The 12610-nt window shown below is 42.1% G+C and overlaps 1 long non-coding RNA gene across 1 annotated transcript; it reads left to right on the top strand.

The window, feature by feature from the left end:
- Positions 1-2975: 2975 nt before the first annotated feature.
- LOC144456951 (uncharacterized) lies at positions 2976-10377 on the top strand. The gene is made up of 2 exons (XR_013486188.1): positions 2976-3113; positions 7523-10377. It is a non-coding gene; the product is annotated as an uncharacterized LOC144456951 (long non-coding RNA).
- The last annotated feature ends 2233 nt before the right edge of the window (positions 10378-12610 follow it).

The raw sequence follows: 12610 nt of genomic DNA, 5'->3' as shown, positions 1-12610 counted from the left end.
AATGCCTTCTACTAGCCTATCTTGGAAAAGCAGGGTTTTCCTTTTCTCCTGAGTAATTCTTAATCTTTGAAAGTTTACCTGCTTTCAAAAGGCCATCTTCAGGCCTTCTACCAGGCAAATTATCACGTGGTCTCTCTTTCCCCTATCCTCACTCTTCTGATAATCCCACCCAGGATCACTAGCAGGAACAGCAGCTGTTCCTGGGGGGTATCTTGTGGGGTCATTGCTAGCAAAATGATCCCCAAAGTTTTGGGCTTGTTCCCAGGTTCCCTTCCTCTCCTCAGTGGTACAACAGGTGGAGAAGAGGACATGCAGATCACCCCAAGAGAGTTCAAATTGTAGGGACACATCCCTGAAGCCCTCAGTAAATTTAGTTGGATCTTCAGAGTACGACCCAGCCTTTCCTTAATCTGGGTGAGGTCTGAAATGGAGAATGGAACATGCACCCTAAGTGTCCCATTAGGAGAGGCGGGTACTTCCCTTAAAGGAAAAAGCCCTGAAGGCCCTGCAGGAGCAGGGGCTTGTGGGGGAGGGAGGTAGGAAGTCCCTTGTTTCGTGAGTGAGGGACTGGAGAATGCCGGCTGAACTGGCAAGGCTGAGGAAATCAGCTGGCAAGGGGGAAGATTACCTGACACCAGAGGAGGGGGAGGGATTGCAGCAGAAGACGCCATTGCAAGACCTTTGTCTGGAGCCTGATGAAGGGTCCCATCCAAAGTAGAGGTCTGGGGAGGAGGCACCGAGTTGAGAACCTCATACGGAGCTTGAGCTGGAAGTAGAGGCTGGGGTGAAGCCCTTGCTCAAGGGCTGAGGAGAAGTAGCCTCTAGAGCAGGGGCCTGGGGAGGAAATGGAGGGACCAGAGGAGCAGAAGGGGGGAGTATCTGGGGAGAATGGGGAACAGCCGGAGAGGCCAGAGGAGAAAGGAGTGGAGATAGGTGCTGGGGAGGTGGTGCTGATGGAGGTTGAGAAGAGGGGGATGCCATAACCCTAGGAGCCATAAGAGGATCGTCCAAAAGGTCCATTTGATCCCACTCTCAACTAGTGGGGTGGCTCTAGCTACGAGTATCTTACAATCCTTTCTGAGAATGGGATCTCTAGAAAGCTCAACAAAAGCCATTAAGTAAGAAATCTCCACCCATTTTCTTTCTCTGTGACAATATTTTTCTAACTCTGAGAGGGTCTTTACCCATAATGTCCCAAAAAGGGGCCATGCCTCATAATTTTCCAGGTGATACTGAGGCCAAACGACATTACAAAAATGCACCAGCTTTTTCTTTTTAAGTTCTTTACAGAAGCTAAGATTTTTCCAATTTAGTAAAAGACAGCCCAAAGGTGAATTCTTAGGAAATGAAAAGGACTGACCTATTGTGGGCTTAGGGAAAATTAAGAAAAAGAAAAGAAAGAAAAAAATATATACATCCAACAGTTTCCCAATTCCTTAGCACTGAGAGAACTGAGAAGTTTGAACCTACGCTTCCTGATAGGGAGTCCATCCTCTATGCTAAGGAAGGTATACCCAGGTCCAAGTACTCAAGCAGAGGCACTGGACCGAAAAGCTTGAGAGCATCAGGCGGAATTGGGGAGGGGTAGGCTTACCAGTCTTGGCTGAAGAAGAGTTTGATATTTGGCAGTTATTTCTTGGTCAGAGAACCATATGAAGAGGTCTAGGACTTTGGGGTGCTGCTGGAACCCCAAGATTGTGGTACCGGGCCATGCCTGAAAGAATTCAACTCAAATTTTCTTCAGCCGGAGGAAAAGTTTATTGGTGATAAAACATATGGGCCAGGTGATGCCCATAAAGATGAGCGGGCATGAGAGGTTCTCAGCCTTTTGAGTGTGAGGTTCTCAGCCCCGAATGAGGGCCAGGGTAGATCTTACATATTTGGGTGACCAGGGAAGGGTCTGGGAAAAGGCCATGGGTGAGAATTCCCAGAGATTGGAATGTCTAAGACATTGAACAGACAATGAGAATAGATAATGAAGGTACTGAAAGTTATCTGAATGAGATTAAAAGGTAGGCTAAGGCTTTCAAAGGGAGATGAGGGGCTGGGGCCTGTAGACAAAGGGGAACCAGATTCCCTTTGGTGAAGGGGCGAAGACCTTGGCTTGGGCCACACCCCTCAACCACCAGCATACCACCATAGCCATGTGCTACTTATAAAATAAGTATATGGAAGAGAGTTGATCTGTGACCAACCCCCAGGCCATAAAACCAACACTTCACTCACATTAACAGTCTTTCATTGTAGAGATGTGTTTATGCCCTTATTCCTTTATGAAGTGTAACTACCCTTTCCTAATTTAATCAGAAGGGAACAAAGTGATTGACTGATCAAACAAATGAGTCCCATCCTGGCAGCATTAAACAGCTGTTGTTGTCTTGGAAGTTGTATCTGATTCTCCCTGACCCCATTTGGGGGGAAGAGGGCCATTCTTGGATTTGCTATTTCCTTCTCCAGCTCATTTTGCAAAGGGGAACTGAGGCAAATAGGATTAAGTGACTGGCCCAGGGTCACATAGCTAGTAAGTGTTAGAGGCCATATTTGAACTCAGGTCCTCCTAACTCCAGGGCCAGCACTCTAACCACTGTGCCACCTAGACACCCCATCAAATAACTAAGCCCTGTGGAATTTGTCCTTAGCTGGGAACCAGTTCTTTGCAGGGATCCAGAAACAGAAGGAAGAATCAGGATGCTGAAAGGGAATCATTCTTTGCAGGGGACAAAGAAGGAGAATAAGGCTTCTCTCTCCTTTCTCCCTTCCTTCATTGACCATGTAACTTTGAAGTGAAGCTACTCCAACAGTAGGAGACACTGTATTCAGCAGGGAACAGAGATAAATAATCCAGATAGACGCACTTCCAGAGAAGCTGTTGTTTGTCTTTCATTCTGGGAAGAGGACTATGACATCAAGGAAGATGATGTCATGTCTTGCAAGTGACTCATATTTAAGTGAGGGAGGGTTGTGTAAGGTCACCAGCCTCACTTTCTTCTCTGGAGACATCTGGGTAGAGTGGGGAGATATAGATCAGGATGACTGGAGATGACCCCCCCCCAGAGAAGCAATCACTAGGGGAAAGAAGCACCTTTAACAAACAACTGGCAGCAAAGAAGAGAGCTGAGTACTTTTTTTAAACTTTCTTTATTATCTTGGGTTTGGTTTTGTTTTGGTTTTTTGTTGTTGTTTTTGGTCTGCATTTTCTTTTGAAACATGGCTAATATGGAAATGTTTTTCACGATGGCATATGTATAATCTATAGCAAATTGCTTGCCTTCTCAATGAGGGAAGAGAGGGAAGGAGAGAATTTGGAACTCAATGATTTTTGTTCGTTTGGTAATAGGGGTTAAGTGACTTGCCTAGGGTCACACAGCTAGTTAAATGTCAAGTGTCTGAAGCTGGATTTGAACTCAGGTTCTCTTGACTCCAGGGCATATGCTATCCACTGTGCCACCTAGCTGCCCCCTCAATGTTTTTACAAAACAAATGTTAAATATTTTTTACATGTAGTTGAGAGAAAAAAAAGAAGACAGCTAACTATAGACAGGAGTAGACTACAGAGAGAATCTGAGGAGAGCAAGAATATTGAGGTCTCAAATCCCTAACAGTCATGCATTGTCTTTGTTACACCTGTGTTCTACACATTTGCCTCACTACCATTTTACTCCAAGTCTGAGTCCATTCTTCCCACAGTGTTTATTTTTGGGAGAGAATGCCCCAGGCTTAAAAGGAGGATATTTTGTCAGTTTTATGACATCATAGTAAATGTCCTTACTGATTGTTAACGGGAAGAATGCCACTCAGGGGTTTGAGCTACAGTTTTAAAAGGTTAGTACCACTAAGTACACCCTTGAACCCTGAGTATAGTACCCCTGTAGAGACTTAACCCCCAAATGTAATTTGGGAGAGTGGCCTGGAAAGGCTGCTGTATATATACAAAATAAATATGAGGTAATTCTTTTTTGTGTGGGGAGAAATGAGGAGAGAAGAAGCAGGAAGCTGGAAGGGATCAAGAAAGACATCATGTAGGAGGTGGCATATAAATTGAGTTTTAAAGGATTATAAGAGGCAGAGGACAATAGGGAGGACATTCTAGGCATGGGGAATAGCCTATACGCAGGCATGCAGATAGAAGATGGAATGCCATCCATGAGGAACAGCCCAACCACCAACCAAACAAACCTTGCTGAACTGAAGAGTACATGAAGGGAAGTCATGTATAATAAGATTGAAAAGGGAGGTTTGAGCCAGGATGTGAAGATCTTTAAAGGCCAGAGGAGTTTGTAGTTGATCCTAGAGGTTTTTCCTGAACAGGGGAATGACACGGTCAGAGCTGTACTTTTGGAATATTACTGAGGCATCCAAGTGTAGGATGGATTTGATAGGGGTGAGACTTGAGGTAGGGAGACCAGTTACCATAGGAGTCTATTGCAGTGGTCCAGGAAAAGCATCGTTGAAATTATTCCTTCTCTGAAATGGAAGAGGATTTAAAAGGACATTTAATTGATGGCCTACTCCAACTCCTTTTCCACTCTCTGGAACTAGTGCCTTAAACCTTGTCAGACCAGTGAGGATCTAGAGGTCTTTTAAAAATCCTTCATTAGGATTTAGAAAAGCATCAGCAAATATCAATCAACAAGCACTTATTAAGCACCTGCATACCAGTCACTGCGCTAAACTCTGGGGATACAAAAAAAAAGGCAAAAATATTGTCTTTGTTCTCAAGAAGCTTATATTCTAAAGGGGGAGATGACATGTAAATAATTAATGGCATACAAGATACATACAGACTGGATGAAAGGTAACCCTAGAGGGGAAGTCTCTAGCATGTAAAAAGCAGCAAGAAAAAGGTTATATATGAAATAAAATATATTTTTAAAAAATCATTACCTAGTTTTAAAAACATAATTGTGCTTATATGTGTATACTACACACATATATAATATCTACATATATGTATATATGTATGTGCATGTGTGTATATATATGTATATGTATATATATATGTATGTATATGTATATATATATATATATATATATATGTATATGTAAAAAACATAAAATTTAGTGGAAGAGTCTACACTACTTTTATAGATTCCCTTCTGCCTTTTAGAATTTGTAGCTTCATTCAAGGCTTATCCTAGGGTCACCTTTTATAGGAAACTGTTTTCTGATTCCTTAGTGCTCTCTCTTACTGTTCAAATTATTATGTATATACTTGTCTGTTTAAACTTAACGTTGAGTCAGGGTCTATTTTTCATCTTGTCATTGCATCCCTAAAGTCTAGTACAGTGCCTTGAACACAGTAAGGGCTTTATACATGTGGATGGAATCAGAAAGGTGGAGGGTTCACAAGCTCTCTTGGAATTCCATTCTAATACTTCACTCTAATTGCTAGAAAAATCTATAAGATCTTATAGCATTATAATTGATATATCTAGATAGCTCAGGACCAAGCATAATTCAAGTTTTATTAAAATCACATATTAAAACAGTCTCCTGTGCTGTATCAGTATTTCGCTTCCACCCATTGAGTGTGGGTGTTCTCTAAGGCCTTGTCCTCGGCCCTCTTGTTTCTCTGCACCCTCTGTCTTAGTTATCAGTTCCCATGAGTTTAATTATCACCTTTCTGCAGATGACTCATAAATCTAGATATCATGCAGCCCCAATCTCTCTCCTAACCTCCAGTCTCCCATTGCTAATTGCCTATAGAACATCTCTACTTGGATGTTCTATGGACATCTAAAACTGAAATCATCTAAAATGGAATTCATTATCTTTCCCCCAGACTCTTCCTCCAATGTTCCTTGTTTCTGTTGCATTCACTACTATCCTTCCAGGTACCCAAGGTCAAACAGCCCCATTCCCCTCACTACTCAATCAGTTGTCAAATCTTGATAATTACCTCATAATATCATTTTATATCTGTTCTCTTCTCCTCATTTTCACAGCCTTTATTATAGTTCAGGCTTAGGATTTTTCACCTGATCTATTGAAATAACCTCTTAATTGACTTCTTTGCCTCCAGCCTCTCCCCTCTCCCACCCACCCTCCATGTAACTGCCAAATTGATATTCTTATCACACAGATCTGACCATATCCTTCTCCTCAAAAATCTTCAGTAGCTCCTTTCTCAACTTGTTTGTGGACTTATAATCTGGCTCCAACCTACCTTTCTAGTCTTTTTTCATATTCCTCTCCTTAACATACTCTATTCCAGTCAAAATGGCTCATTTCCTGTAAACAACTTTCCATCTTGTACTTCCATGCATTGTATAGACAGTCACCCAGGCATGGAATGGCCTCCTTTCTTATTTCTGCCTTAGAGGATCCCCAGCTACCTTCATAGCAAAGCTTAGTCACCACCTCTTTCAAGAGGGCTATCCTAGTATTCTAGCTGTAAACATGGAAAAGAACTCAGAAGTCATCTAGTCCAATCCCTTCATTTTACAGATGAAGAAATTGAGGCCAAAAGAATTTAAGTGATTTGCTCGTCACACATGTGGAAATCCTCTCACTTCAAATTCACTACTCTTTCCAATGAACCACACTGCCTCCTTCTCCCTTTTCCTGAACCTCTCAATTGTCAGTGCCCTCAGCCTTCTGAGTGTGCTTTGTAATACTTGGTACATGTTATTTATCAGGGTACCTGTTATGTCCCCTATTATAATTAATGCAGACTCCTTGAAGACATGATTGTTTAGGTTTTATCTTCATATCCTTGTACCTTTTGTATTGTCTTTCTCATAGTAAGCCCTGTTTGTCAAATTGAATTCAGAGTTGTCTAACACAGGAAAGATACAGTGAAGGCTTCTCTGAAATACAAACCTTTTCAAGATGTTTCCCTGATGTAGGGCAGAGTAAGCCTCCATACCTATATGCTTTAAATATATTAGAGATGGATATAGGAGGGAAAAGTATGGTATAATGGGGGAAAAGAAAGCACTGGCTTTGGAGTCAAGGACCAAGGCTCAATTACAGACTCTGCTATTCACTACATAGGCAACTGCTGGTCCACATTTTCCCCATCTGTAAAATAAGGAGGTTGACCTAGATGATTTTTAGGGTGCCTTCTATCTCTAAATTATATGGCCCTTTAAAGATAAGCAGCGCTGATGTAACGAATTAAGTACAGGATTTGAAGGCAGGCCAAGAGACAGAGTTTCTGGGTAATTAATAATCTACTAATTAGGCTATGGGACAGCTAGGTGGCACAGTGGATAGAGCTCCAGCCTTGGAGTCAGGAGGACCTGAGATCAAATCCAGCCTCAGACAATTGACACTTACTAGCTGTTGTCTTACCAAAAAAAAAAAAAGAATTAGACTATCAAATAATCAATAAATTGGTGGTCACTGGTCTCTCTTGGTAACCAAAGATGAAACCATAGAGATCATTGAATGCTTAAATACCTTTGCAAAAGGGGTTACTCCTGACAGATGAAAATCAACCCTGATTGGTTAACCATTAATGAGTGGGTAAACTTTTTCTAATGAGGGCGTGGGCTAAAATCTCTCATTCCTCCTGCAGAGAATGCAAACTTGGCTTAATTAGGAGACTCATTGCCTCCAGCACTCCAGCACTCTGGACAAAGCACTCTGGCACTGAGGTCAGCTACCACACCGATGGTAAATTCTTCAACTTGAAAAGACTACATGCCAAGACCAAAGTGGAAGGCGTGTTGGTGCATGATTATCTGTTTGCAGATGATTGTGCACTCAATGCAGCCTCTGAAGCTGAGATGCAACAAAGTATGGATCAATTCTCTGCTGCTTGTGCTAATTTGGGTCCAACAACACCAAGAAAACACAGGTGCTCCATCAGCCACCACCACACCATCCATACGTGGAATCATCGGTTACAGCAAATGGAGAAATTTTGAATGCTGTGGATAAGTTCACATATCTTGGTAGTGTACTTTCCAGGGATGCACACATTGATAATGAGGTTGACGCATGCATTGCCAGAGCTAGCTCAGTGTTTGGGAGGGTCTGAAGGAAAGTGTGGGAGAGAAGAGTTATTAGACTTACTACCAAACTAAAGGTGTACGGAGCCATTGTGCTGACCTCGTTGTATGCCTGTGAAACCTGGACAGTATACCAGCGCCATGCCAGGAAACTGAAATGCTTCCATTTGAATTGTCATAGGAAGATTCTGAAGATCACCTGGCAGGATAAGATACCAGACACTGAGGTCCTTTCTTGAACTAAACTGCCAAGCATTCAAACTCTGCTTCAGAGAGAGCTCAATTTCCATGGTCTGACCATGTTGTTCAAATGCAAAACGTACGCTTGCCTAAAAGACTAAAAGAACAGGGCAAGCGTTCACATGGTGGTCAGAAGAAGGGATACAAGGACACTCTCAAAGTCTCTCTTAAGAACTTTTGAGTTGTGTGACACGGGACACATTGGCATAGGACTGCTTAGCATGGCATGCCCACATTAAAGAAGGTACTGTGCTCTCTAAAAGCAAAGCAGAATTGAGGTAGCTGAAGAGAAACGCAAGATAAGCAAACTTAGAGAATCCACCCCAAATGTTCACATGGACTGTTTGTGCCTGACCTGTGCATTCCAAAGCTCGTATTGGTCTCATCAGCCACAGTCTGACCCACTAAAACTCAACTCTAGCATAGTGATATCATTTTGGTCCTCTTTGAAAACAAAGGACAAGAACTCTGGACAAAGGAATGCATCTCCACCCAGACCACTTAGGTTGAACAATTGGGGGGTGAGGGGTGGGGAGGAGGGAGAGGTTCCATGCCTAAAGATTTAGGACTGGAATTCACCTAGGTTAGATTTATTTGCATGTTAATCAGAAGTAAACTCTCCTAGGTGGGTGGGATCATGCCCAAGATTAAGGAGAATGTTCCCAGAGGTTTAGGCCAATCTCATTACCCTGCCCTTTAAAGACTGACAAGGACTGGTCCCTGAATGAGGAAATAGAAAGGAAAAAACCTCAATCCTAATTTAGTTATTAATATAATAGAAAAATAATCACTTCCCTCAACCTGAGTGGTCTGGGTGGAGATGGACAAGGGATCATCTAGCCTCTTTTTAAAGAAGGATCCACCACGAGATGGAATCCACCACCTCCTGAGGCCATTCATTCCACTTTTTTTTTTTAGCACTTTTTCCCAGTGTCAAGAATAAGCTTGTCTCTCTGCAGCATCCCCCCATTGCTATTGGTCCGCCTCTTAAAACCAAACAGAATGAGTCTAATCCCTGTTCTTCATGACCACCCTTATAATAACATTGTTGTCATGCCTTCCTTCACTCCAGGCTAAATAAAGAAATCCCCAATTCCTTGATCTTCGTACCACACTTACTAAGAGCTGGTTGTTGTACCTGGGATGTTTTCCAGCTTATCAATATCCTTCTAAAACCAGGGCATCCCCAGAACAGAACACAGACCTCCAAATAAACTCCAACCATAACAAAATACCAAGAGACCAGGATCATCAACTTATTCCAGGAAATGGTCCCTCCATACAGCCTGGCTTTTTTAGCCCCCACCTCACACTGCTGACTCACTTTGAGCTTGTAATCACTAAAACCCCAAAATATTTTTTTAATTGCTATTTAACCATGCCATCTTCATCCTGTACTCATGGAGCTGGGTTGTTTGTTTTTTTTAAACCCAAGTATAAGACTCATATTTTCGCTGTTGTGTTTCATCTTAGATTCAGCCCGATGTTCTAGAGACTGTCAAGTTCTTTTTAGATCCTGACTCTCAGATGTGTTAACTTCCCTCCCAATTTTGTGGTTCTTCAGATTCATTCATTTTATCACTGTTTCTATCTCTGAGTCATTTTCAGTTGTGTACAACTACATTAGCCTATCTTTCTTCTGTTGTTATGTCTCTCTAAGCACCATAATGAAGAAAACCAAGACCTTCTGCTTGACTAGATTCCAGTTCAACAAGACTCTAGTCTAATGGTGGTAGGGAGCTATACATTTCATTGTGTGTAATCACATAGCTCTATCCCCTCTGCCCACCTGCTATATTTCATGGAAATTTGTTTTTAGGAAATAGAGGTCTGCCTATTTGAAAACATGATGCTGCTTAAAGATGGCAGACTGACCTACAAATCAAATTTAAGATGGATCTTGATGCTGTTTAAAAGCTCCCCATATTTCGTCAAAAGCAATTATCTCCTTTGAAAGTGGAGATAACTGAGCACAGACAATTGTAAAATGCTGGGTGGTCAAGCTGAAACAGAGAAAGAATCCTTGCTTTGGCCAAAAATGCCTAAAAAATTGATATGGAATAAGACAAAAATGAACTGCAGACATTATTTTATCATCCTTCAGGAAGAAGGAAGGAAATAAAGTGGGGAAGAATGGACTTCAGAATCAATTAGTCAGTAAACATTTATTGAGCATCTACTATGTGCCCTTCACTGTGCTAAGCACTGGGAATATAAAGAAAGGCAAAAGACAGGCCATCCTCTCTGAGGACTCACAGTCTAATGGGATAGACAATATGCAAGTGTTTGTGTACAAGTAAGATATATACAGAATAAACTGGAGATGATAAAGCACTAGCATTAGAAGGCCTCAGCAAAGGCTTCCTGTCAAAGGTAGGATTTCAGCTGACTCTGGGAAACCAGGAGGTAGAGAGGAAGAGGAAGAGTATTTCAGGCATCTGGGACAACTAGTGAAAATGCCTAGAGATGGAGAGTCTTGTGGGAGGAGCAGCCAGGAAGCCAGGGTCACTGGATGGAAGAGTTGGTAGGGATTAAGGTATAAGAAGACCAGAAAGGTAGGAGGGACCGAAGCTGTGAAGGATTTTGAATACTAAACAAAGGATTTTATATTTTATTCTGAAGGTGATAGGAAGCATTTCAGTTAACTGAAGGGTCAGACCTTCACTGATTAAGATGATTAATTTGACAGTTAAGTGGAGGATGGACTGGAGTGGGGAGAGACTTGAAGCAAGACCAACCTACAGGCTATTGCAATCATCCATGTTGGAAGGAGGGAAGGAAGAAAGGAAGGAATAGAAGAGAGGAAGGAAGGAAGAAAGATGTAGTTCTGAATGGCTGGTTTATTTTGTTCCATGGCACACTGGGTGGTGTAGGCACATCTCTTTATCTTATCCCTGCTACACTGAATCTGTGGTTCTAATTAAGGACCAGGAAGTACAGCTCAAACTAGCAACACTTTTCATCTGTAGTAAGTGGTAGTGGTACTGGTGTGGTCTGGGGGAAGGAGGAAGTGCAAGCTGGGACACCTTGCAGCTTCTATTTTGCTGAAATAGGAAGGAACACACTGTTGCTGCTGGGTCCAACTGGGAAATGAGACTGGGGGAAGGGGAGGGGAGGGGCCAGAGCTGGAAGTGATGCTGTCATAGCCTGGTAAATTACCTACCCTAGGCAAAGCCACAAAGCCTGTTCTAGTTATGACTACCAAGGATGCCTAACCGGGAGCACTAGTTTTTGTTGTTTTTTTAAGGTCTAGTCCTTATCACTTTAATAGTTGTGGTTTCCTGAAACTGAAATCCAAACATCCCTCACACTTCTAAAGGACAGATACAAGTAATACTGAAATTAGTTGGTGTGGACTAGAACAGAGACACCATTTAAACCCAGAGATCTCAATGTGTAATAAGCAAAAGATAAACTTCAGTCCTTTAGGCAAATCATAAACCTTTGCCCAAGTAATATATTTCCTCACACAAGCTTCTGTGCATCCCAATGACGCCCCAGGGGCCTGCATGTTAATAAGAAGTGAAACTCTTTCAGACTGAATCCCATTTTGAAAAAACTGCTCAGAGAGCAGAACTACAGAGGGGATGCTGCTATTTTGGGGAGCTCTCAGTCACGAGGTAAGAGGCGCCTCCATCTCTTAATAAACAGTACTTTGGAGTTTAATAAAGTCGCTCTACTCCAGGTCACAATTGCCACTGGCCTTCAAATGTGTCATGGCAAGGCACCGATAAGAGAGGAGGCATTGCAAAATGTACATATACAAGTAAGACTTCTGAACTATGGGAACTGAAAACTGACTCATTCTGTGCAAGTTTCCTCATTTTAGAAGATAGTGGCCAAGGTGGCAAAACCCCCGTTTCCTAGAATATACCACTTCTCAGAGAAGTGTGAAATATACTTGAAGCTCTCTTCTTTCTAAGAGGAGAGGTTTTTAAGAAGGGTGAAGTGCAGGGAACTGGTGTTTACCAGTGTAACTACAGAGTTAGGAGAGGCTGTGTGTTGTGATGGACCGTCAGGCTGGCCTTCAAATCAATATGACCTGGGTTCTGGACTATGCAAACTGTGTGACCTTAGGTAGTCACTTCACCTGTCAATGCCCCAGACAACTCTTAACAGACAGAGGAGTTATCAATCTGCACTGCCATTATGAGCTCAACTTCCAAGAACAACACAGAAGTCCTACTTCTTTATCATATGTATATATGTTTACCTATTTTTAATTTTTTTGCTTTTTGATGAGGCAGTAGGGGTTAAGTGACTTGCCCAGGGTCACACAGCTAGTATATGTGTATATGTTTAACAAATACAGAATGGAGCTAACCCCTCCTATCTAATCATAACCCACTCAGTCTCTTATACATACATATATACATAATATTTGTCACAGTCTGTCAGCTTAAAAGGGATCA

The sequence above is a fragment of the Phascolarctos cinereus genome, unplaced genomic scaffold (assembly GCF_003287225.1).
Source record: "Phascolarctos cinereus isolate Bilbo 61053 unplaced genomic scaffold, phaCin_HiC Scaffold_4;HRSCAF=312, whole genome shotgun sequence".
NCBI classification, from domain to species: domain Eukaryota; kingdom Metazoa; phylum Chordata; class Mammalia; order Diprotodontia; family Phascolarctidae; genus Phascolarctos; species Phascolarctos cinereus.
Note: the sequence above shows the minus strand (reverse complement) of the source record. Positions and strands in the feature narration are given on the sequence as shown.